The following is a 24,692-nucleotide window of genomic DNA, read 5'->3' on the forward strand; positions in this document are numbered from 1 at the left end:
TTTTTCACTAGAGTCAGCTCCATATTTCTTTTTTGGCTCTAAGGCTATGTCTACACAGCAGCTTTATTTCAGAATAACTGACATTATTCTGAAATAACATAGCCCGTGTCTACACAGCAAGCAGTTATTGCAACATAATGATGAAATAATGTCGAGCTGGAGGATTTCTTACTCCAACTCCTGTATCCCTCATTTTATGAGGAATAAAGGAAGTCAGGAAGAATGCTCTAATTCAGACTTCCTACTGTATAGACAGCATCAAAAACCAAAATAAGGGTATGTCTACACTAGCTCCATAGTTCGATCTAGAGAGGCTAATGAGGGCGACTGAAACTTCATTATCATGTTCTCGGCTGCTCGCCATTTTAGAAATTGACTAGCTCGAAGTAACTGCCTATGTCTACACGCGGAAGTGAAACGGGATTCTGAATTAAAGCCCTTAAATTGAATTGGCTGGTTAACCTCATTCCAGGAGGAATAGCAGCTAATTAAATTTAGGGCTTTAATTTGGAATCCCGTTTCACTGCCGTGTGTACATGTGGGCAGTTACTTCGGGCTAGTCAATTTCTAAAATGACAACCAGCCAGGAACATGCTAATGAAGCGCAGGATATTTAAATCCCGCACTTCATTTGCAATTTCAGTCACCCTCATTAGCCTTCCTAGATTGAACTAGAGGGCTAGTGTAGACATACCCTATGCTATTTCAACTTAAGCTACACAATTGATGTAGCTGAAGTTGCATAGCTTATTTTGGCTTTATCCCTGCTGTGTAAACGTGCCCTCAGATGAGAGTTTTCCTCCTGTGCAGTTATCCTTTACCGGGAGATGGATTCAGAAGGCAAGAAGAAACAAAAGACGAAGCAAATGGCCCAGATGAGAGTTGGGAGGGGAAGACAAATCATGGAAAAAAAAAAACCAAACAAAATAGGAAGTAAGAATGAAAGAACAGCTGAGCATGAATGGGAAAGGAAAGAAAGAAGGATAATGGGAAAGAGAAAATGACTGGGCTATATCAAAAAATCAATCCAAGTGCTGTTTAAACTAGCACCATTGTTTGGAGGACAGCTGTGGGCCAGATTCTGATAGACTTGTTAAGGTAACATCTAACTGCAATGATATTATAAGAGCATTGCTAAGGAATAACCAGAATTTCTGACCTGTGGGAAATTCAGAGACTTTGACACTGATGTTGCTCTAAATTAGGTTTCATTTTCAGTTCAGCTTCTAACTTTTTGTGTGACCTTGGGCAAGTCAGCCTTTGTGTCTCAGTTCTTAACTTCTGCCTGCCGAGTTCTTCAAGTAAATGGTCACGTTGCTGTTTTAGCACCTGTAGCCAGACAGACCCCGCCCCATCTCATCCATCTTATTTGCCTCTCTGAGGTTCCTGAAGCATACAGGACAGAAAAGGAGCAATAAAATCAGCATAGTCTATGCTGGCTCATCTGATCCTGAGAAGCTGAAAACATAGATATGAGGAGAGAGTGATTAAGGCAATAAGCTGACCTCGAGGCTGCGAGAACTGCCCCGGCTGGCACCCATGTTGATACGATCACACACAGTCCCTGGGAGAGGAATCTCCCACTGAGAAAAGAATCCCCAGTACTTCCAATTTAGTTCTCTCTTACAAGTGTAAATTAAGTTCACAACTCCCTTGTAAGAACTGGTCTCACAAAAGACAGACCAGCACCATTTGGCATCACAGATAAGAAAGAGAAATACATGACCCCATGGATATAAAGATGGGTCCAGCAGCACACTCACTTTGAGTGTCAATCTACCCTCTACCTGCTGGTCGGGTTAGGTGTTTGACCTCCCAAGGTTCCATGGGGACGCCCACCTCGTATTTTCGTCTTTCCTAGGAATTGAGGGACCGGCCCTGGCCTGACACGCTGAAGTCGAGAGGCACAGAAGGGGGTAAAAATTGTACCTGGATGTGGTCCTTTGTCTTAAGTGTACACATAGACAAAGCTCTTTAAAGATTAAGCTGTCACTTGGTACCATTATTTCTATTTTCTATCTTTATTTTCTTTGTAACCATTTTTAAGATCTATATTTGCTAGCAGTTAAGAAATAGAGCAATAGCCATTGTAACCATATGATTTATAAGCTTCCTTAATAAACCTGTAGCTGTTTAAGCTTTAACCTGACTCCTTCAGTTGCTGTAACAGAACCAAGCACAATTTAAAAGAACTTCAGCCGGTAATAAGGGACAGGTATAGGAAGAGCTTGGGCATTTGGATCGTGTCACTCCCAGGTGACAGATCCGTTGGGGCATCTCTCAGTCTTCCCTAGACTGCCCGCTGCGAAGGGATCCTGTATCCTAGCAGCTAAAATCTGAGGTGTAATTTGCTCTTCCTATAAACTCAGGGCGTCTGTCAGCCTGTTGGCTGCCCTCTGCAACAGGACCCCGGTCCTAGCAGTAAAGTCATGGACGTTAAACCTTTTCCTCTGTCACACACACACACACACACACACACACACACACACACACACACACACACACACACACACCTGTCCTGACCATCGGCTGACAGCACCTGACTCACCAGTGCCTGTCTAAATGTTGCTTTATTTCCCATCTAGATGCAAAAATGAACCTTCCGGTCTCCCTTTTCCGCTACAAGTTCTAAGCCCCAGCATAATCAATCACATTTACTCCTGTACTGTACTTGACTCACATCTCTGCTGCGTGCACTCCATTTCTCCACATTTCTGGTTCATAACATGCTCTGTTGCTATAAAACTCAGCGGCTATGCATTTCATGAGTCAATGTATATTCACAATATATTGGTGAGAGACCAGCACACATTCTGCATCCTTGACTGGCCAATAAAAATTACCAGAGACGTGACCCATCTATTACACTGACACACAAAATCGAGTCCCAGGCTGTCTATTATTCTGAGTTTGTCTACAGAGATATGAATTCATTGGTATTTGTTTTTCCCCTTTCCCTTTGAACAGTGGCTGTTTTGATCATTATTTGAAGGTTTTTGAATGCATAGATATTAAGTCTTGAAGTATTTTGCTTCATAATATTTGTGTTCTGTATTTATTATGATGATTATTATTATTAATAATAATTTTCAGTTTGAGTCTTAGCTTTCCTGGTGCTTTAGTGATTTTAAATATTTTTGTTCTTAAATGCTGCTTACTGGGAGCTTGCATTCAGAATGTGACTAAACCTTCGGATCACTACCTCTTCCTGCTTCTCCATGTAGGAACTAACGATATGGCCAAGAATGACCTTGAGCGTGTCACAGCAGATTATGTAGTGCTGGGAAGAAAGATCAAGGATTTGACGCACAAGTGGTGTTCTCGTCCATCCTTCTGGTTGAAGGAAAAGGTCCAGGTAGGGATCATCGACTTGAGAAAGTAAATGCGTGGTTGCTCAGGTTGTCGTCGGAGTGAGAGCTTTGGTTTCTTCGACCATGGGACTCTGTTCCGGGCACAAGGATTGTTAGGAAGAGATGGGATCCATCTAACCAAGAGAGGAAAGAGCATCTTCGCGGGCAGGCTTGCAAACCTAGCGAGGAGGACTTCAAACTAGGTTCACTGGGGGATGGTGACCAAAGCCATGAGGTAAGTGAGAAAGTCGGATACTGGGAAGAATCACAAGGAGGAACAAGCAACAAAGGAGGACCCCTGATTCAGATGGAGAAGGTAGGGTGATCAACTGGTTATCTAAGGTGTTTGTACACAAATGCGAGAAGCCTGGAAAACAAACAGCAAGAATTAGAAGCCCTGGCCCAGTTGAAGAACTATGATTTGATTGGAATAACGGAGACTTGGTGGGATGACTCGCATGACTGGAGCACTGTCATGGAAGGGTATAAACTGTTCAGGAAGAACAGGCGGGGGAGAAAAGGAGGAGTTGCATTGTATGTAAGAGAGCAGTATGATTGCTCGGAGCTCCAGTATTTAGAGGGAGAAAAGACTGTTTAGAGTTTATGGGTTAAGTTTAGAGGTGGAAGCAACAGGGGTGATGTTGTGATCTGCTATAGACCGCCAGATCAGATGGATGAAGTAGACGAGGCTTTCTTTGGACAACTTAGAGAAGCTTCCAGATCGCAGGCCCTGGTTCTCACGGGCAACTTTAATCACCCTGGGTATGTCTACACTACCCCTCTAGTTCGAACTAGCGGGGTAATGTAGGCATACCGCACTTGCAAATGAAGCCCGGGATTTGAATTTCCCGGGCTTCATTTGCATAAGCCAGGTGCCGCCATTTTTAAATCCCGGCTAGTTCAAACACCGTGCCGCGCGGCTACACGCGGCACCAACTAGGTAGTTCGGACTAGGCTTCCTAGTTCGAACTACCGTTACTCCTCATTCCACGATCGGGAGAGATCCAGGAAGATTGGAAAAAGACAAATGTAGCACCCATCTTTAAAAAAGGGAAGAAGGACAATCCAGTGAAATACAGACCTGTCAGCCTTACCTCAGTTCCCGGAATAGTCATGGAGGGGATCCTCAAAGAATCCATTTTGAAGCACTTGGAAGAGGGGAAAGTGATCAGGAATAGTCAACATGGATTCACTAAGGGCAAGTCATGACTGACCAATCTGATTAGCTTCTATGATGAGGCAACTGGCTCTGTAGATATGGGAAAGTCAGTAGTGATATACCTTGACTTTAGGAAAGCTTTTATATGGTCTCCCACAATATTCTTGCCAGCAAGTTAAGGGAATATGAATTGGATAAACAGACTATACGATGGATAGAAAGCTGGCTAGACTGTTGGGCCCAATGGATAGTGATCAACAGCTCGCTGTCAAGTTGGCGGTCGGTTTCTAGCGGAGTGCCCCAAGGATCTGTTCTTGGACCAGTTTTGTTCAACATCTTTATTAATGATCCGGATGAGGGGATGGATTGCACCCTCAGCAAGTTTGCGGATGACAGTAAGCTAGGGGGAGAGGTAGATATGCTGGAGGGCAGGGATAGGGTCCAGGGTGACCTGGACAGATTAGAGGATAGGGCCAAAAGAAATCTGATGAGGTTCAACAAGGACAAGTGTAGAGTCCTACAATTTGGATGGAAGAATCCCAAGCGTTGTTACAGGCTGGGGACCGAAAGGCTAAGTAGCATTTCAGCAGAAAAGGACATGGGGATTACAGTGGATGAGAAACTGGATATGAGTCAACAGTGTGCCCTTGTAGCCAAGAAGGCTAATGGCATACTGAGGTGCATTAGGAGGAGCATTGCCAGCAGATCCAGAGAAGTGATTATTCCCCTTTATTCAGCTCTGGTGAGGCCACAGCTGGAATATTGTGTCCAGTTCTGGATCCCTGTGATGGGGCTGGCCTGCCCTGCACTGAACGGGGGGCAGAGAGCCCGTCTATTGGGTGGAGTATGCCCCTCCCCCACAGCCCTGTATAAAAGGCTGCCGGGCTGCTCAGTTGGGGCTGACCTCTGGGGAGAAAGGAGCTCCTGCCCAACCCCCCGAGCCACAGCTGGACCTGCTGCTGGAACCAGAGCCATTGGGACTGCCGCCGTTGCTGCTACCATCCCTGGGTCGAGCATGCCCACAATGCCAACTCCGGGGGGCTGCCTGCCCTACCGCAGTGGACAACCCCTTCACTGCTGCCCCAGCCTCGGGACCTGCCAACATTATGGCCGCCACCAGCCCAGCTTCGCCAGGTGGGGTCTCTGTCGGCCACAGGGCTGGGGTAGGAAGCAACCCAGAGCAAGGGGCAGGGAACCCCTCAGTGGGCTCAGCGCATTTCGGGGAGAACACCCCGCCGAGCTGGTAGTGGGAACCATCCACCACTAATAGGGCCCTGGGTTGGGGTCCGGTGGAGAGGGAGGGCCTGGACCCCCATACTCCATCCACTCAGGGCATGGACTAGGCCTCAGGGCCTGCTTTAACCTTGGGGAGAAGAGGGCGGGGCTGGGGCCCCCGCCACAATCCCCCATTATAGAAAGGATCTGGATGCATTGGAGAGGATCCAGCAGAAGGTGACAATAATGGTTTGGGTGCTGGAGTGCATGACCTATGAGGAGAGTCTGAAGGATTTGGGTTTGTTTAGTCTGAAGAAGAGAAGAGTGAGGGAGGATTTGATAGCAGCCTTCAACTTCCTGAAGGGAGGTTCCAAAGAGGATGGAGAAAGGTTGTTCACAGTAGTGATGGATGGTAGAACAAGGAACAATGGTTTTAAGTTACCGTGGGGGAGGTCTAGGTTGGATATTAGGAAAAACTATTTCACTAGGAGGGTGGTGGAGCACTGGAATGGGTTACCTAGGGAAGTAGTGGAATCTCCATCTCTAGAGGTGTTGAAGTCTCAGCTTGACAAGCCCAGGCTGAGTTGATTTAGTTGGGATTGGTCCTGGTTCGGGCAGGGGGCTGGACTTGATGACCTCCTGATATCTCTTCAAGCTCTATGATTCTATGAATATATAGCTTGTTGATTTTAACGTTTCCTAGCATCATAGGTCAATATTCAGGGCTCAGAAGCTGGGAAGAATCAATCCCAGCAATAGGTCCTACTCTATTTTGGGGGAATTTGTCCACGCAGTAGTAAATCAAGCACAGAAATAGCACTGAATAGCCACATATGCTCACTGAACACGTATGCCTTCTCACATCTTGAGCAAGATAGAGGTTAAAAAGGTCCAAACTGTAAGTTAATTCAAAAGAAATCCAATGCACTTTATGTAAATATAGCTTGCTTTTTTAAAAAAATGTTTATCACAAACTGTTTCACCATCTTTGGCTTTGACATGCTCCTGCTTACTATTTTTTTTGTTTGTTTGCAAGCAGCTGTTTTCCTCCTATTGTGGTTTAGCTGAGAAATAATTTAACAAATATGATGCTAAACTGAACAGAAATTATGCTCCAGCTAAGAACTCCCCAAAGAAATATCAGAAATATTTACATCATAAACATACAGCATTAAAGCAAGCGCACATCTGCTTTTGAATAGTACTAAATCCTCCAAGCTATGTTCAAAGACATTGTCAACATAATTAGCATACTAACAGCTAAGTCAGGTATAAACTGATTTTTCAGGAAAAAAAGGACTGGTTGCTTGCCGTGAGAGATTTTTAAGAATAGAAATCTACATTTATAAGCAATATTACAATTGAAACCAAACATTTATTTATATCTTAATGGGTTCTAAACTGTGCAAATATCTCTTATAGTAATAATCCCCCTTTCTGGTGGGGTTACAACCTGAACTTTCTGGATCTCTCCTGCTTAAGTAAAATGAGTAGTTCCATCAGCTAGTAGTAGTAATAAGCTGCTATCAGTGTTTCCTCTAACATTTTATATCCTTTGGTGGGATGAATCTTCTTTTGGGCTGCATGAATTTTCTTATGTGCAACACCAATATTGAGGTATTATGTGGATGTGTATCACCAATACAAACAGAACACACACACATTTATTGAACAGTCTATATGAGTGAAAGAAAATATATTAAAATGAGATACCTGTGTCTAGTTGATGTAAGGTACCCTTAGTGACTACAAAGGTGCTGAACAAAGGGAGGAAATTAGCCTTCTTTCACTCAAGGAAGAGTAGAAGGCCCAGAACATATTAACAGATGGCTTCAGGGTTTGTAGACAAATGCATGTTTCAAGGAGCTTGCAAACAAGGTTTCATCCTAAACAACTAGCATCACACCTCTTAGTTGCTATTTCTGACTCAGAAGAGCCAGAACTCTACCACATAGCAAAGATCTGGCCTTAATGCAGTACAATTTACCATGTATTAATTATTAACACAAGATTTTAAAAAATCATTAAGTTCAGAGTTTTAGATATCTGCAACACTCCAAAAAATCTGTTAAAAGAATCTCTTTCTTTCTTAAGCTGTTAACACCTATGTAAACTTTGTTTGAAATGAAATCATGCAAAAATCTTCCTAGCACCCCCCATGCAGCCTGCTTTCCCCCTTCCTCCAACCCAGCCAGCCAGAAAGGACTGCAGCAAGTGAGTCAGGACACCCAGAACAAACTGCCCCCTGCCTGCACCTCACTGCACAGATGGCAGCACCCTCCCTTTCCCCCCATGCAGTCAGCCCTCTACCTCCCCCTTCCCAGCCCAGGAGTGTTGAAGAGACTGCTGGGTTTTTGCCTCTCTGTCTCCCCACAGACTGGACTCTCCAAGCTACCCTCCCCTCTTACTTCCCCCCCAAACCAATTAACTAATTACTCCTTCCCTTCCCCCCAGCCACTTATCCCCTGCTTATATCATCATCTTATCTGCTCTGGTAGCTCTTCAGTTCAGCATGCAGCAGCTCCATTTAGCTATTGAGCTGTTGTTTACAGATGCAACGCCCTCCGCTGGGCAGCTGAGCTCCCTGCTTGTATGGGAGCTTTGAACCTGAGAAAATAGCTTCACGATCATGCAGCCATATAGCTTAGAGGGAACCTTGGCTGTTGTTATTTCTAATTAATTATGCGATAGTATCTGACCTCAGAGCCATGTTGTGCTAGGTGCTGTTCCAACACATAATAAAAATCAGTCCTTGCCTCAGAGTTTATAATCTAAGTAGACGAGACAGACACATTGTGGGAGAAATAACTTATCATTTCCAATTTATAGATAGGGAACAGAGGCAGAAAGAAATTAAATGCCACGCCCACTGTAGCAGAAGTGCATATTTAGGTCACAGTTACTGAGTCTCTTTCCACTGCTTGTAGAAGAACTACACTTTTTCCACTTTTCTGAAGAACAACAAGTCTCCAGTAGGGCATATAAAACACTCTTTGTTGTGCTTCATTGTTGCCGATCCATGCACGTGTCAATGCAGCTTGCCATGACTACGAACAACACATTCAGGAGTTTTAGTTTGTCAGAGGAAGATTTTAATCCCTCCCCTGATGTTAACATATGAACGGCCAAGATGTATAATTAAATTAAAAACCATAGTGTCAGACCCATCTAGTTTGGAGAGCCCCTCAATGTTAGTTTTAAAACTTTAAAAGCACATCAAGAACAGATGGTTCTACTTGCACCCAAAGTGAGTGGAGGATGCTGATGGGAGGAGCGTGGATATGTGTTTATTTTAGGTACTTATATAATCGCTATCCCCATTGTGGAAGAATATCTCATATTTTTGTGTATACAATTTCACTACACTCTATGAGGAAGGGCAGTTATCACCATTTTATAGGTGGAGAACGAGGTATAGAGTCTAAGGGTGCATCTAGACAGTGGTGTTGTTTTGGGATACTTCTGGTATCCCAAAATAGGTATTTCCTACATAACATAAGAACGGCCGTACTGGGTCAGACCAAAGGTCCATCTAGCCTAGTATCCTGTCTACTGACAGTGGCCAGCACCAGGTGCCCCAGAGAGGGTGGACCAAAGACAATGATCAAGTGATTTGTCTCCTGCCATCCCTCTCCAGCCTCTGACAGACAGAGGCCAAGGGCACCATTTTATCCCCTGGCTGATAGCCTTTTATGGACCTCACCTCCATGAAATTATCTAGCTTCTCTTTAAATTCTGTTATAGTCCTAGCCTTCACAGCCTCCTCTGGCAAGGAGTTCCACAGGTTGACTACACGCTGTGTGAAGAAGAACTTTCTTTTATTAGTTTTAAACCTGCTCCCCATTAATTTCATTTGGTGTCCTCTAGTTCTTCTATTTAGGGAACTAATAAATAACTTTTCTTTATCGGCCCTCTCCACACCACTCATGATTTTATAAACCTCTATCATATCCCCCCTCAGTCTCCTCTTTTCTAAACTGAAAAGTCCCAGTCACTTTAACCTCTCCTCATATGGGACCCGTTCCAAATCCCTAATCATTTTAGTTGCCCTTTTCTGAACCCTTTCCAAGGCCAAAATATCTTTTTTGAGGTGAGGAGACCACATCTGTACACAGTATTCAAGATGTGGGTGTACCATAGTTTTATACAGGGGCAGTAAGATATTCTGGGTCTTATTTTCTATCCCTTTCTCAATAATTCCTAGCATCCTATTTGCCTTTTTGACCGCCGCTGCACACTGCGTGGAAGTTTTCAGAGAACTGTCCACGATAACTCCAAGATCTCTTTCCTGATTTGTCGTAGCCAAATTAGCCCCCATCATACTGTACGTATAGTTGGGGTTATTTTTCCCGATGTGCATTACTTTACACTTATCCACATTACATTTCATTTGCTATTTTGTTGCCCAATCACTCAGTTTGGTGAGATCCTTTTGGAGTCCCTCACAGTCTGCTTCTGTCTTGACTATCCTAAACAGTTTGGTATCATCTGGAAACTTTACTACCTCACTGCTTACCCCTTTCTCCAGATCACTTATGAATAAGTTGAAAAGGATTCCTACCCTTTGAACAAGACCATTATTTCAAAATATTCTGACAATCCTTTAAACCTCATTCCACAAGGATTAAGGGACATTTTGGAATAGCAGTTTATTTCAAAATTAACTCAAAATAAGATACACAGATTGTGTAGCTCAAATTGTGCAGCTTGTTTTGAGATGTGTGTGCAGTATAGAAGCTCCCTAAGTGATTTATCCAAGGTTACACAGGAAGCCTGCGACAGAGCAGGGAATTGAATCCAGGAATCCCAAGTGCAAGATTATCACCATAACTACTGAACTATATTCCTGGGCTGGTGTACAGTTGCCTCCCCGTTATTGCATTTCAGATGAGGACGACCCATAACTGAGCTCTCAAGATGCATGCGATTTGGGAGGTGAGACACATCCCACAATACAAGGCCATCTGCAAACTGCTGAGATTAAATGAGCCTAATCCATTTATATAATACAGAAATGGGAGCATATTTTTATCTGCAGCTTGATATGAAGTAAATGATTTTAAAACGCTACCTAGAAGAAAGTAGCTCCGTAATAAATTCAGCAGGGGCTCAAGTCCTATTTCCATATATATTGCTGGTCTTATCAGTGTTTTGTCTAAAATGTTCAAGTAATCTTAATTATCTAAACTACAATCAAAAATAAAAATCAGCACTGTGCTCCATCTTATTAAAATGCAGCGTTTGGGATAATGCTACTTTGGAAAGCCTCATGTGTATGCCATAAATTAAACTTGGAAGGCAGAAATAAATTACTTTTCCAGCCAAATTATTTTCTCATGTGAAAAACAGAAGCATCCAAAAAAAACCCCACTCTTTCCTTATAGCAGGCACATTTGTAGCTGATTTCCAAGCAGTGTTAATTATTTATAGCAATTATCTACTATTACTATACTATAAATGAATATACATGGCTTTTCTTGGTGCATTATCTAGGAACTGGTGTGTGTGACTTGCATATGCAAAACCAACTCTTTCCTACAGAGCTGGAGCCAATTGATTTTTAAACACTTCACTCGACTGGATGCATATGTCACAGCTTCCACACAGTGGATGCGTTCATGGCATTGAAGTGTGAATTTACAAGGTTAATAAGTGTGCCACATCATGCTGGTTCGCTTTATGACTGTTCCCTCAAGGTGAGATGGGGAGCATTATGAAGCTTCACTTGACATCCTCTTTCCACTCTTCAGGAGCTTTGATTTTTACCTTTGCTAGTGTTTCAAATTCCGAAGCATGGCAGATACAAAGACAGCCTGGTGAAATATATTCCTTCTAGTTATCCTTTTATTTGAGCTGTGATCCAGTAACAGAAGCAGAAATTTGTGAAGATACTATGGATTTGCTGTCTAAGAAGTGAATAAGTTGATAATTACTTTGCATGTAACTTTTCTCCCTGACTAACCCATGCTACTACTGTTCTGTATTATTTGTGATACAATAATGCTTAGTGAACCCATCTGAGATCAGAGGCTAGATCCTGCAGTTAAGATTTCATAATTTAAATAAAGGATGAGAGAAAGGAATTATTGTTATTCTCATTTACACGTGGGGAACTGAAGCACAGAGAAATTTCAGTGACTTCCCCAAGGTCATACAAGACTTTAATGCAGAGATGGGAATTGACCCCAGATCCTACGAGCTCATTGCATAAACACCAAGACTATAGCTTGATGAAAAGAGAGAAGCATCACATGTATATTAGATCTGCTGAAACATTTTGCTCAGATTCATTGGCATTTTCCAATGAAATTAAGTTTAATAAGAACATTTCTGACCAGCTCTACCCCAAGATATCCTGTCCCTCTTTTTATGGGCTCATCTTTGCTGAGGTGCTAGGTTGAGCAATAACTCTAGTGTTGCCCCTTGTCTCCACACAAAAAGTTGTAACCTGAGTGAAATGGCTTGTTAAACTTCAGCTTGCTGGCCCATCAGGCTAGGGAGGTTGGAGCTCAAGTGATTCTGAAGTTGGAGTTAGGAATGCAGCGAAGAAGCAGTAGTTAACAATAGTTCATCACTTGCCAAGTCAATTATTCTTTATACCTGGGGTTGGAGCTCTTTTCCCATAGCTCTATGGGGCCAGTTAACTAAAACATCCAACCTGCTGTCACCTGCAAAGAAATTAAGTCATTTACACACCTGACAAATTGTTTTTACATAACCATTCTGATGACTCACTGCATCTGGATTGAATAAAATCCTACTTAAATTTAATATCAATGTTGTCTTTAGACCACCTGCGAGACTAGTATAATGATCTTTAAATGAGTATATCCCAGTCCCTCAGTCAGTCTGAAGATACAAGCTGCTTCCCAAAGTTTGCTGTCCTATTCACTAATTTAGAAAGGCAAAGCTGCAGAAATAGTAACGAACAGATGAGCATTAATTAGAATGAAGCTGCTGGTCTATGCAAATTAGGAAGGAGGTGTTTTTTGTCTAGCTAGAGATTGATTCCTTTCATAATCAAATGCCATTTTCAGCAGTTTCTTTTTAAAACGAGCTAGGCAAAAGTGAGATAAGCCCAAAACACAGTATCTGTTGCTTTGGATTCTCTTAGATATCTGCCCAGAGTGACATGACTTACATTAACAAATAGGTTAGGGGTTTTCAATACCAATTAATTTAGTATTTGAGAACAAATAGGAGTGGATAAATTTCAGGGCAAATTGAAATGTTTCAGATATGTGAATAAAATCTGATCTTAACATAAATACTATAGTATTTTGCATTTCCTTGGTATCATTTATCCCAGAGGCCTAAAGCACTTGACAGAATTTGTCTGCATAAGCCTCACAAACTGCCATCTGTGGAAGATTATTTCAGTAATATACATATAAAAAGCGCTTACCTCATGCTCTGTTTTTGTTTATTCTATTCTACAGTCATCATTATGGGTCCTGAGCATTTCTATGATATCTGGCCTCACTTGTCTCACCACTGAAATGCAGCCATCACCGGAGTGGAAGATGGTACCTCTCTGGTAGCAACAATACCCTACAGGTGCTCAAATTAATAGGACCATATAAGAGAGACAGAATGGTAACTGTGCATGGTAATTAGTTATAGAAATGTAGCTGTGTTAGTCTGGTGTAGCTGAAACAAAAAACAGGACTATGCCGAGGGGTGCAGTACAAATAGATACATGTACTAGAGGAATCATTTTTACAATTTATAGATTTTTTTTTGTCATTAGTAGTTAAGGACAGTTGTGTTTAAAAAGATATTTGCTAGTTCGGGGGAATCCCTAGGGTTAACCAAGACCACCTACAAACTGTGTGTTCACTCCAAATAACGGTAGTTAAAATATATTTAACACGATTTCTAACACAGCACGTTTTCCCCAGAAAGATCTGGCCATTGATACATGCCATTGGTGGTTTGGGATGAGCAAGCTGATTTAGAGAAGAAAGGGGCATTGGATGACTCTGAAGAAGACTTCACCTTGGTTAGCTCATTGTTATTACCATCGAACCTCAGGATTACAAGCACCTCGGGAGTGGAGATTGTTCATAATTCTGAACAAAACTTGACTGTTCATTCAAAAGTTGACAGTTGACCCTTAACTTCATACAGTTTTGGAAGTTTGTTTGTGCTGTAGAAAAAAATGCTGTTTTAAACTATCTTTATGTAAATGAAACAAACACAGAAAGTTTCCTTACTTTGTCAAATCTTTTTTTCAGTTTACGTTTAACACAGTACAGTACTGCATTTGGTTGGTTGGTTGGTCTCTGCTGCTGCCAGATTCCATACTTCCACACAATGAGGCGTGTGGTTGATCGGTCAGCTTGTAACTCTAGTGTTCATAACTCTGAAGTGCTATTGTATTATTATTTTATATTTCAATAGTGCCTATGGACCGACTGAGAATAGGACATCATTGTGCTAGGCTCTATACAAACACCCTGAATGAGCTCTTCCTTGACATGGCTGGATAACCGTAGTCAGAGAGTTGTTGTTAACGGTGCTAAATCCTGCTGGAAAGGGATAACAAGTGGAGTTCCGCAAGGGTCTGTTTTGGGACCCGTACTGTTCAATATCTTCATCAATGATGTAGATCTTGGGATAGAGAGTACGCTTATTAAGTTGGCAGATGATACCAAACTGGGTGGAGTTGCAACTTCTTTGGAGGATAGGGACATAATTCAAAATGACCTTAGCAAGTTAGAGAAATGGTCAGAGGTAAACAGGATGAAGTTTAATAAAGAGAAATGCAAAGTGCTCCACTTAGGAAGGAACAATCAGTTCCATACATACAAGATGGGAAGCGACTGTCTAGGAAGGAGCATGGCGGAAAGGGATCTAGGGGTCATAGTGGACCACAAGTTGAATATGAGTCAACAGTGTGATGCTGTTGCAAAAAAAGCAAATATGATTCTAGGTTGTATCAACAGGTGTGTTGTAAGCAAAACTTGTGAAGTCATTCTGCCGCTCTACTCTGTACTAGGTAGGCCTCAGCTGGAGTACCGTGTCCAGTTCTGGGCGCCACATTTCAAGAAAAATGTGGAGAAATTGGAAAGGGTACAGAGAAGAGTGACAAGAATGATTAAAGGTCTAGAGAACATGACCTATGAAGCCAGGCTTCATGAACTGGGCTTGTTTAGTTTGGAAAAAAGAAGATTAAGGGGGGACATGATAGCGGTTTTCAAATATCTCAAAGGGTGTCACAAGAAGGAAGGAGAAGAGTTGTTCCTCTTGGTTTCTGAGGACAGGACAAGGAGTAATGGGCTTGAAGTGCAGCAAGGGAGGTTTAGATTGGACATTAGGAAAAAATTCCTAACTGTCAGGGTGGTCAAATATTGGAATAAATTGCCAAGAGAGGTGGTGGAATCTCCCTCTCTGGAGCTATTTAAGAACAGGTTAGATAGACATCTGTCAGGGATGGTGTAGACGGAGCTTGGTCCTGCCTTGAGGGCGGGGGGCTGGACTCGATGACCTCTCGGGGTCCCTTCCAGTCCTATGATTCTATGACCTCTAGTGATGAGCTGTGGAAGAGGACTTCAGGATCTAATCTTGTTTGCATGGGCACACCCACCTGGCTTAGGTGCTGAGTATGATAGGATTTCATTCCCATGTCACTTTTGGCTGATGAGGGATCCCCAATCTCCCTGTTATTGGGGCAGGAGTAATAAATGGGTGTTATCCTTGTTGAATGAATCCAGGGTACCAGAACTGTACTTGGCATTTCCCAGTTTAAGGATTCACCCTCAACTAAATGTCACTCACTAGGCAGGGAACATGGGTTCCAAAATTCAGTGAGTTGAAAGGGGCTTGGACAAGTTCTTGTAGCGGGTGGTGTGGGTGTTCTGAAGAGTTCTGATACCATTTGACCCTTCTAGCCACTATATAACAACAGAGCTATTTGGGAGTCCTGTTACACATGCAGAGCTGCAATTACTGATGTCTAATTCTAACTACTAGACCTGCTTTGGGACAGTGTCTCTGATGAAAGAGACTGTTCAGTGTTCCCCAGCAGCAAGGCTTCCCTCCATTAACTGCTGATATCATTGAGAGCTGTGTTAAGCTATGGGCCCTGAAGCCATCTTGGCTCTGGTCTACACTATTTTGAAATAACAGGCTGGTTATTCTGAAATCTGTACTCCTGCTTTGCTCAGGGAATAACGCTTATTTCAAAATTGTTATTTCAAAATAGCGTTAGTGTGGACGATCTGCTGCTGCTAATTCAAAATAATTGGCATCCAGAGGCCTCTCGCAGCTGCACTTCTGACTGCTCTGGCTACACCTGCCATCTCCACTGCTCTTTCTCCTGTGGAGCTTAAAACTACGGGCAGCTGAAGGGCTTGTGCCACGTGGCAAACTTTGCCAGCCCCATGCCACACAGCAGGATCCCTGGAAGCCATGACAGACCCCAGTGCTCCCTCAGCTGCCACTGGCCAGGGACACAGGAGAGCTCTGGCCTGGACTGGTGTGGAGATCCTGGACCTTATTGAGGTCTGGGAAAAAGAGACCAACCTCCAGGATCTTCACACCAGAAAGAGGAAAGTGAACATGTATGGCTGGATTGCCACCAGCCTGCCCGACAAAGGCCACAGCTGGATGCTCAACCAGGACCAGATGAAGCTGAAGGAGCTCCAGAAGGCCTACCACAAGGCCAGGGAGCAGAGCAGATGCTCCGGGGCAGCACCACACACCTGCTGCTACTTTGACCAGCTGGATGCCATTCTGAGAGGGGGGGACCAGTTATCCCCCCCGCATCATCATGCAATCCAGCCAGGACATGCCTGGTGTCAGCCTCCATGGGGGAAGGGGGTTTGCGGACAAGGAAGAGGAGGAGCAGGAGAGGGAGGAGGAGGAGGCCAGCCAGCTGATCATGCCAGTCAGGACTTGCTCCTTACCCTGAGCCACCTCCCAGGATGTGTCTCGGGCCTTGGACGATCCTGGGGAAGGCACTTCATCTGAGTGCTATAACTTTTCCTGTCTACACATGGGAGCAGGTGGCGGGCTGTGAGGAGCTGCATGCTCCTCACTCAGCCTACTTGGCCTAGGAGGGCACACAACAGCCTGTGCACTGATGGTGTTGGTGTCTGGCTGCTCATCCATTCTGGCCAGCCGTTCAGCCTCTGCCCTGCACTCTAGCAGTAAAATCTCCCCCTTGCTCTCACAGAGGCTGTGGAGCACACAGCAGTCTGCCACTAATGTTTTTAAGTACATTAGAAGCAGGAAGCCTGCTAAAAAACCTGTGGGTCCCCTAGATGATCGAGCTATAAAAGGAGCAATCAAGGACGATAAAGCCATTGCGGAGAAAGTAAATGATTTCTTTGCTTCAGTCTTCACGGCTGAGGACGTTGGGGGAGAATCCCGAATCTGCACCGTCCTTTGTGGGGGGTGAATCTGAGGAACTGTCCCGGATTGAAGTGTCATTAGAGGAGGTTTTGGAACAAATAGAAAAACTTAATGTTAACAAATCTCTGGGACCGGATGGCATTCATCCAAGGGTTCTAAAAGAACTCAAATGGGAAATTGCTGAGCTATTATCTGTGGTTTGTAACCTACCCTTTCAATCGGCTTCCGTACCTAATGACTGGAAGGTAGCCAACGTGACACCAATATTTAAAAAGGGCTCTAGAGGCGATCCTGGCAATTACAGACTGGTAAGTCTAACTTCAGTACCGGGCAAATTAGTCGAAACAATAGTAAAGAATAAAATTGTGAAGCATGTAGAAGAACATAATTTATTGGACAAAAGTCAACATGGTTTCTGTAAAGGGAAATCCTGTCTTACTAATCTGTTAGAGTTCTTTGAAGGGGTTAACAAACATGCGGACAAGGGGGATCCAGTAGATATAGTATACTTGGATTTTCAGAAAGCCTTTGACAAGGTCCCTCACCAAAGGCTCTTGTGTAAATTACATGGCCATGGGATAAGAGGGAAGGTCCTTTCCTAGATTGAGAACTGGTTAAAAGACAGGAAACAAAGGGTAGGAATAAATGGTAAATTTTCAGATTGGAGAGGGGTAACTAGTGGTGTACCCCAAGGGTCAGTCCTGGGACCAATCCTTTTCAACTTATTCATAAATGATCTGGAGAAAGGGGTAAGCAGTGAGGTAGTAAAGTTTGCAGATGATACCAAACTGTTTAGGATAGTCAAGACAGAAGCAGACTGTGAGGGACTCCAAGAAGATCTCACCAAACTGAGTGATTGGGCAACAAAATGGCAAATGAACTTTAATGTGGATAAGCGTAAAGTAATGCACATCGGTAAAAATAACCCCAACTATACGTACAGTATGATGGGGCTAATTTAGCTACGACAAATCAGGAAAGAGATCTTGGAGTTATCGAGGACAGTTCTCTGAAAACTTCCACACAGCGTGCAGGGGCGGTCAAAAAGGCAAATAGGATGCTAGGAATTATTGAGAAAGGGATAGAAAATAAGACCCAGAATATCTTACTGCCCCTGTATAAAACTATGGTACGCCCACATCTTGAATACTGTGTACAGATGTGGTCTCTTCACCTCAAAAAAAGGCAACTAAAATGATTAGGGATTTGGAACGGGTCCCATATGAGGAGAGGTTAAAGCGACTGGGACTTTTCAGTTTAGAAAAGAGGAGACTGAGGGGGGATATGATAGAGGTTTATAAAATCATGAGTGGTGTGGAGAGGGCCGATAAAGAAAAGTTATTTATTAGTTCCCTAAATAGAAGAACTAGAGGACACCAAATGAAATTAATGGGTAGCAGGTTTAAAACTAATAAATGAAAGTTCTTCACACAGTGTGTAGTCAACCTGTGGAACTCCTTGCCAGAGGAGGCTGTGAAGGCTAGGACTACAATAGAGTTTAAAGAGAAGCTAGATAATTTCATGGAGATTAGGTCCATAAAAGGCTATTAGCCAGGGGATAAAATGGTGTCCTTGGCCTCTGTTTGTCAGAGGCTGGAGAGGGATGGCAGGAGACAAATCGCTTGATCATTGTCTTTGGTCCACCCTCTCTGGGGCACCTGGTGCTGGCCACTGTTGGTAGACAGGATACTGGGCTAGATGGACCTTTGGTCTGACCCAGTATGGCCGTTCTTATGTTCTTATGCCACCATGAAGGGGAGGTTGCACTCACTGAGGTCCAGACAGGAGACTCTGGAAACTCGCCTTTAAATGGCTGAATGCACATTCCACCACCTTGTGGCACCAGCTCAGCCTGGTATTAAAGTGCTCCTTGGTGGGGCCAGGCTGCCCATGTAGGGCTTCATGAGCCAGGGGAGCAAAGGGTAAGCTGCATCACCCAGGATGAGGGTGGGCATGTCCATGTCCCTGACTTTGATGGTGCAGTCAGGGAAAGAATTGCTGCTGTGCATCTTTCAGACCAGGCAGGAGTTCTGGAAAATGTGGGTGTCGTATGTCTTTCCCGACCAATCAACGTTGATGTCGGTGAAGTGGCCCTTATGATCCATGAGGGCCTGCGTCACCATGGAGAAATACCCTTTCCTGTTGTAGGCCAAGGCACAATGGTAGGGGGCCAGGATGATGATGTGCATGCCATCTATGCCTCTCCTCCCCACAGCTGAGGAAGCCTATTGCAGCAAAGCCATCCACAATGGTGTCCACATTCCCCAGAGTGATGACTCTCCGGAGCACCACATGGTTGATGGCTTTAGCTACCTTCAGGAGCACGGCCCCGACTGTGCATTTTCCCATGCAATACTGGTTCCCGACAGAGCTGTAGCTGTGTGGCTTGGTGAGCTTCTACAGAGCGATGGTGACGAGCCCTTGCACAGAAATGGTGGGTCTCGTGCGGGTGTCCTGTCACCCGAGGACAAGGGTGAGCCACTTGCAGAGCTTGAGGAAGGTGGCCTTCCACATGCAGAAGTTCTACAGTCACTGCTGCTTGTCCCATAGCTGCAGGACCATGTGATCCAACCAGTCCGACCTGGTCTCCTGCTGCCAGAAGTGGATTTCCATGGTGTCCAGGGGATTGAGAGGCATGTGCCGCAGCAGGAGTGCCTGGTCCTGTGTGATCAGGGCCTACAGTCAGGGCTGGTCCTCATCCTGCTGGAGCAACATGCGGGCCATCTGGTGCAGCACTAGGTCTTTGAGCCTGGCACATGGCAGGTTCCATGTATGGAGTCCCGTAGTGTCTCCAAGGGCAACCAGAGCATCCATTTTGTGTCCTGTGATGGGGAGGCAGTGGAGGAATAGCATATGAGATGCAGCTGTAGAGAGGAGCCCCTGAATGCATGCGTCACAGATTGCCTGAGCAAGCAGCCACCGGAAGTATCTGCCCTCTTGGTGCCCTCACCAGAATGCTTCCAGAGGCTCTAAATCCAAGGTAGGCTCCGATCAGTGTGGACACGCTACTTTGAAATAATTCTGACTAATGTTGATGCTCCCTGTAGTGCGGGCATGCGATTTCAATTTTGTTAAATTGGGAGTTATTTCAAATTTAGTTATTTTGAAATAATTTCCTAGTGTAGCCATGCCCTCAGGGAGAGACCAGCAGGGCTGCTGGTGGAAAGACATGGTAAGTGACCAACACCCTGTTGGAGGGACACAGCGAGTAACCAGAGAAGTGGCTGGTGGAGAAGGCCAGGGCAGTGGTGCAAATAAGGTACTTCCTTATAACCCTCCACACAGGGGGGAAGCTGAACTCTACAGCTGCACCTCTGAACTTTGGGTCTGCACTGACCAACTGTTAGTAGGGTGCAGAGAAGGGATGGGCATGTTAAAGGGACTTTTGTGCTGCTGGACTTAAAGATCTGAGGGGAAAAGGGCACTGCCCAACCTACTTGGGGGTGTGTTTTTTGCTCACGATTTATGTTTATGAACCCTCTTTGTAGTGTTTTCCCAAATTAACACCAAGTTACTTCCCTCCTTTTATTAAAAGATTTTTTTGCTACACTCAGACTCTGTGCTAGCAAGAATGGAAGCAACGCCTCTTACACACCAGCCCTTGAGTGCCTCTAATTGTCCTACGTCATTGTGTGGGGGTTCAAGCCGATTTTGTGTTATATTGATAGTAAGAAACCCTTAGCGTGTGTCTACACTGCACCTGTAACTCGAATTAGCTTCACAATTTGAGCAATGTAAATAGCGTAGCTTATTTTGCGTCAATTTTGAAATAGCTTATTTCATAATTTGGCACTGTCCCTTACTCCTTGTGGAACGAGGTTTACAGGGATGTCGGAATAGCAAGCCTGTTATATTTCAAAATAACATGCTTGCTGCTAAGACGTGGGATAGCTCTTTTGGGATACTAGAGGTATCCCGAAATAGTGCTGCAGTGTAGACGTAGCCCTAGATACCGAACATGGCCCTTGTTGCTACCAACTCTGACTGGAAGCTTTATGTCAACGCCCATGTAACCAGCTGTGTCTATGGTAACGAGAAGACTCATGCTCAGTTATGTGTCAGCAATCTCTGGCTGAAGGGATGTGTGACGGGAGTCTGGTTGCCAATTATTTGTCTTTATTGTTTATATTAAAATGTTTGTAAAATAGGAGAGAAGTGTAATGATGAGTGGAATTGGAATCAGAAAGACCATGCTTCCTGGAAGGATTATTATTGAGAAGACTCCAAGGCTATATCTAGACAGCAAGCCTCTTTCGGAAGAGGCTTTTTCGAAAGATACTTTCAAAAAAGCCTCTTTCAAAAAAGAGTGTCTAGAGTACAACCAAAATACAGGACTATGTAGCACTTTAAAGACTAACAAGATGGTTTATTAGATGATGAGCTTTCGTGGGCCAGACCCACTTCCTCAGATCAAATAGTGGAAGAAAATAGTCACAGCCATATATACCAAAGGATACAATTAAAAAAAATGAACACATATGAAAAGGACAAATCACATTTCAGAACAGAAGGGGGATGTGGGGAGGGGGGGAAGGATGGTGAATGCCAGTGAGTTAATGATATTAGAGGTGGGAAAGGGTAGATGTCTGTGAGTTAATAGTATTAGAGGTGATAATTGGGGAAGCTATCTTTGTAATGGGTAAGATAGCTGGAGTCTTTGTTCAGCCCCCTCGCGGAGAGTGTTGAATTTTAGCATGAATGCCAGTTCAGAGGATTCTCTTTCAAGTGCAGATTTGAATGTCTTCTGGAGTAGGATGCAGGTGAGTAGGTCATTGAGACAGTGTCCTTTCTGGTTGAAATGGCAAGCAACTGTTTTTTCTTTGTGATTCTGTCTAATTATATGGCTGTGACTATTTTCTTCCACTATTTGGTCTGAGGAAGTGGGTCTGGCCCACGAAAGCTCATCATCTAATAAACCATCTTGTTAGTCTTTAAAGTGCTACATAGTCCTGTATTTTGTTTCAGCTACACCAGACTAACACGGCTACATTTCTATCATTAGAGTACAACCAATACTTTTGAAAAAGCAAGCCACTTTTTCAAAAGAGAGCACCCAGGCAGTCTGGATGCTCTCTTTTGAAAAAGCACAGTTTGCATTATGTAGCATCTTTTTTTGGAAGAACACTTTCGAAAAAAGATGTTCTTCCTCGTAAAACGAGGTTTTCTGTGGTCAAAAAAACTGCTGCGTTCTTTCGATTTACTTTTGAAAGAACGCAGCAGCAGTCTAGATGCAGGGGAAGTTTTTTAAAAAAAAGACCACTTTTTTTGAAAAAACCCTGTAGTCTAGACACACCCCGAAGGAATGAGAACAGTGGGAGTTAGGTTGGAAGCAGCCCAGCTACAAGGACAGAGCTGTCTACAGGGTTTAATTAGCTTACACTTGTTCAGCTTGATGTGCATTCAGCTTCAGGCTTTTCAAATGGAACACGCAGGTCTGGGTAACTCATTCAGGGTCGAATGGATGTTACTCCCCCTCACTGCCTTGCATGGGTGTGTAGAGCAAACCACAATCTAGCCCACTCAAGCCAGGATTTCACCTGTTGGCATTTACCATTTATGCTTATTGAGAGAGAATTCCAGGCTTGCTACTTATACCAGTAAACACAGTGTAAGTTGGTTCTGTTTCAGCCCTCGTGTGCTGCTGTCTCCTACACACATGATTAATTTACTTCTGCCTTTTATTATTTTTGTTACAAGAAAAAGCACCCAAGAGCTGAACATGCGATTCCCCTGATTATTACAATATGCTCAGTGATGTAGAAAACTATATTGAGGGAGTTTATTCATTTTCCAGATTGCTTCTACTGAGATTCATGAGATCAGTCCTGGTGCTTTAATGCTGTGATCCACTCTGCAAAAAATGTGGCCCTGGCAACACTGAAGGGCTGTAGAATGGAAAAGACTATTTGCAGCTTCTTCCAGAGCTTTTTAAAAATCTATCTGTTGCTACTTTTATTCTCAAATAATAATGAGAATCCAAAATAAGATGTGATGAGTTAGGAGAAAGGGACCAGGGAGGGTGACATTTTAGCAGTTTTAGATGATTTGGTGACATTGGATGGCTACATGATTTAGGAGTTGAGGTTTCATTTTTAAAAGTGGTATAAGCACTAAACTGTCTAAGGGTATGTCTACACTGCCACCTTAGTTCGAACTAGGGTGGCTAATGTAGGCATTCGAAGTCGCAAATGAAGCCCGAGATTTAAATATCCTGGGCTTCATTTGCATCTTGCCAGGTGCCGCCATTTTTAAATCCCCGTTGGTGTGGACTCCGTGCCTGCGGCTACACGCGGCACGGAGTAGGTAGTTCAAATTAGGCTCTCTAATTCGAACTACCGGTACATCTGGTTCCACGAGGAGTAACGGTAGTTCGAATTAGAGAGCCTAATTCGAACTACCTACTCCGTGCCGCGTGTAGCCGCGGGCACGGAGTCCGCACTAACGGGGATTTAAAAATGGTGGCGCTGAATTTAAATCCCGGGCTTCATTTGCAACTTCGAATGTCTACATTAGTCACCCTAATTCGAACTAAGGTGGCAGTGTAAACATACCCTAAGTCTCACTGAAAATCAATGGGATTAGGCACCTGCGGCCACATTTTAAAAATATATTTAGATGCCTAAAGATGCAGATAGGTACTTCTTAGGATTTTTAGAAGTGCTTAGGCACCTAAATCTCACTGAAGTGATTTTAAAAATCCTATAGGCACCATGTTGAATCTTTAGGCTCTTGAAAAAAAAATATCCTTAGGTATCTCAATTCACAGAGGGTATACCTACACGGCAACATTACAGGCAGTCCCCGACTTACGTGGATCCGACTTACGTCGGATCCCTAGATACGAACGGGGTGAAGCAACTCCCGCACATGCGCAGCAGCATTCCCGGGGCTCGCTCACCTGGGTCCTAGGATCCTCCTCCTCCTCGGGCCGGCTCCGACTGGGGTCCTGCAGAGCTGCCGGGCAGAGGAAAAGTGCCTCCTCACGCCCGCTGCCCCCCCCCACCCCCCTGCCAGCAACAGGCTGCCCCCTCCCCTGAGCAACAGGCTGCCGAACAGACAAAAGCAGCCTCTCTGCCCCTCCTCCCCCTATACATGCCGGGCTCCCGGAGCGCAGCAGCGTCCCGGGGCTCGCTCACCTGGGTCCTAGAATCCACCTCCTCCTCCTCTTCGGCCGGCTCCAACTGGCCTCTGCCTGCAGCAGCTGGCCACAGGGACAGGGATCCCGCAGAGCTGCTGGGCAGAGGAAAAGTGCCCCCCCACGCCCGCTGGCCCCCCCCCCCCCCCGTGGCCTCGCATCCTGCACGCCTCCCCCCTCCCCCCTGCCAGCAACAGGCTGCCCCCTCCCCTGAGCAACAGGCTGCCCAACAGCAGACAAAAGCAGCCTCTCTGCCCCTCCTCCCCCTATACATGCTGGGCTCCCTGGGCAAACAAAGACTCCACCAAAACAAACAAAGTGCTGGCCTCACTGTGTTAGCAAAAAAAGGACCCTCCTCCTAGAACCCTGGGTGGTGTGTGGAAATAAAGCTATTAGCTCAAAGCATGGTGCAGAGCTGTTTGGTATTTGATGAGTTACTCCTTTAGTCCTGAGTTTGTCACAGGGACAGAAATAG

General features: G+C 44.4%; 1 long non-coding RNA gene across 1 annotated transcript in view; it reads left to right on the plus strand.

The window, feature by feature from the left end:
- The window catches only part of LOC142827158 (uncharacterized), an 88,620-nt gene extending 74,701 nt beyond the window's left edge, over window positions 1-13,919 (plus strand). Inside the window, exons 2-3 of the long non-coding RNA XR_012901627.1 lie at window positions 13,164-13,281; window positions 13,626-13,919. This is a non-coding gene — a long non-coding RNA (uncharacterized LOC142827158). The remainder of the gene's footprint in view (window positions 1-13,163; window positions 13,282-13,625) is intronic.
- Window positions 13,920-24,692: the final 10,773 nt, after the last annotated feature.

Source organism: Pelodiscus sinensis, chromosome 1 (genome assembly GCF_049634645.1).
Source record: "Pelodiscus sinensis isolate JC-2024 chromosome 1, ASM4963464v1, whole genome shotgun sequence".
NCBI classification, from domain to species: Eukaryota; Metazoa; Chordata; order Testudines; family Trionychidae; genus Pelodiscus; species Pelodiscus sinensis.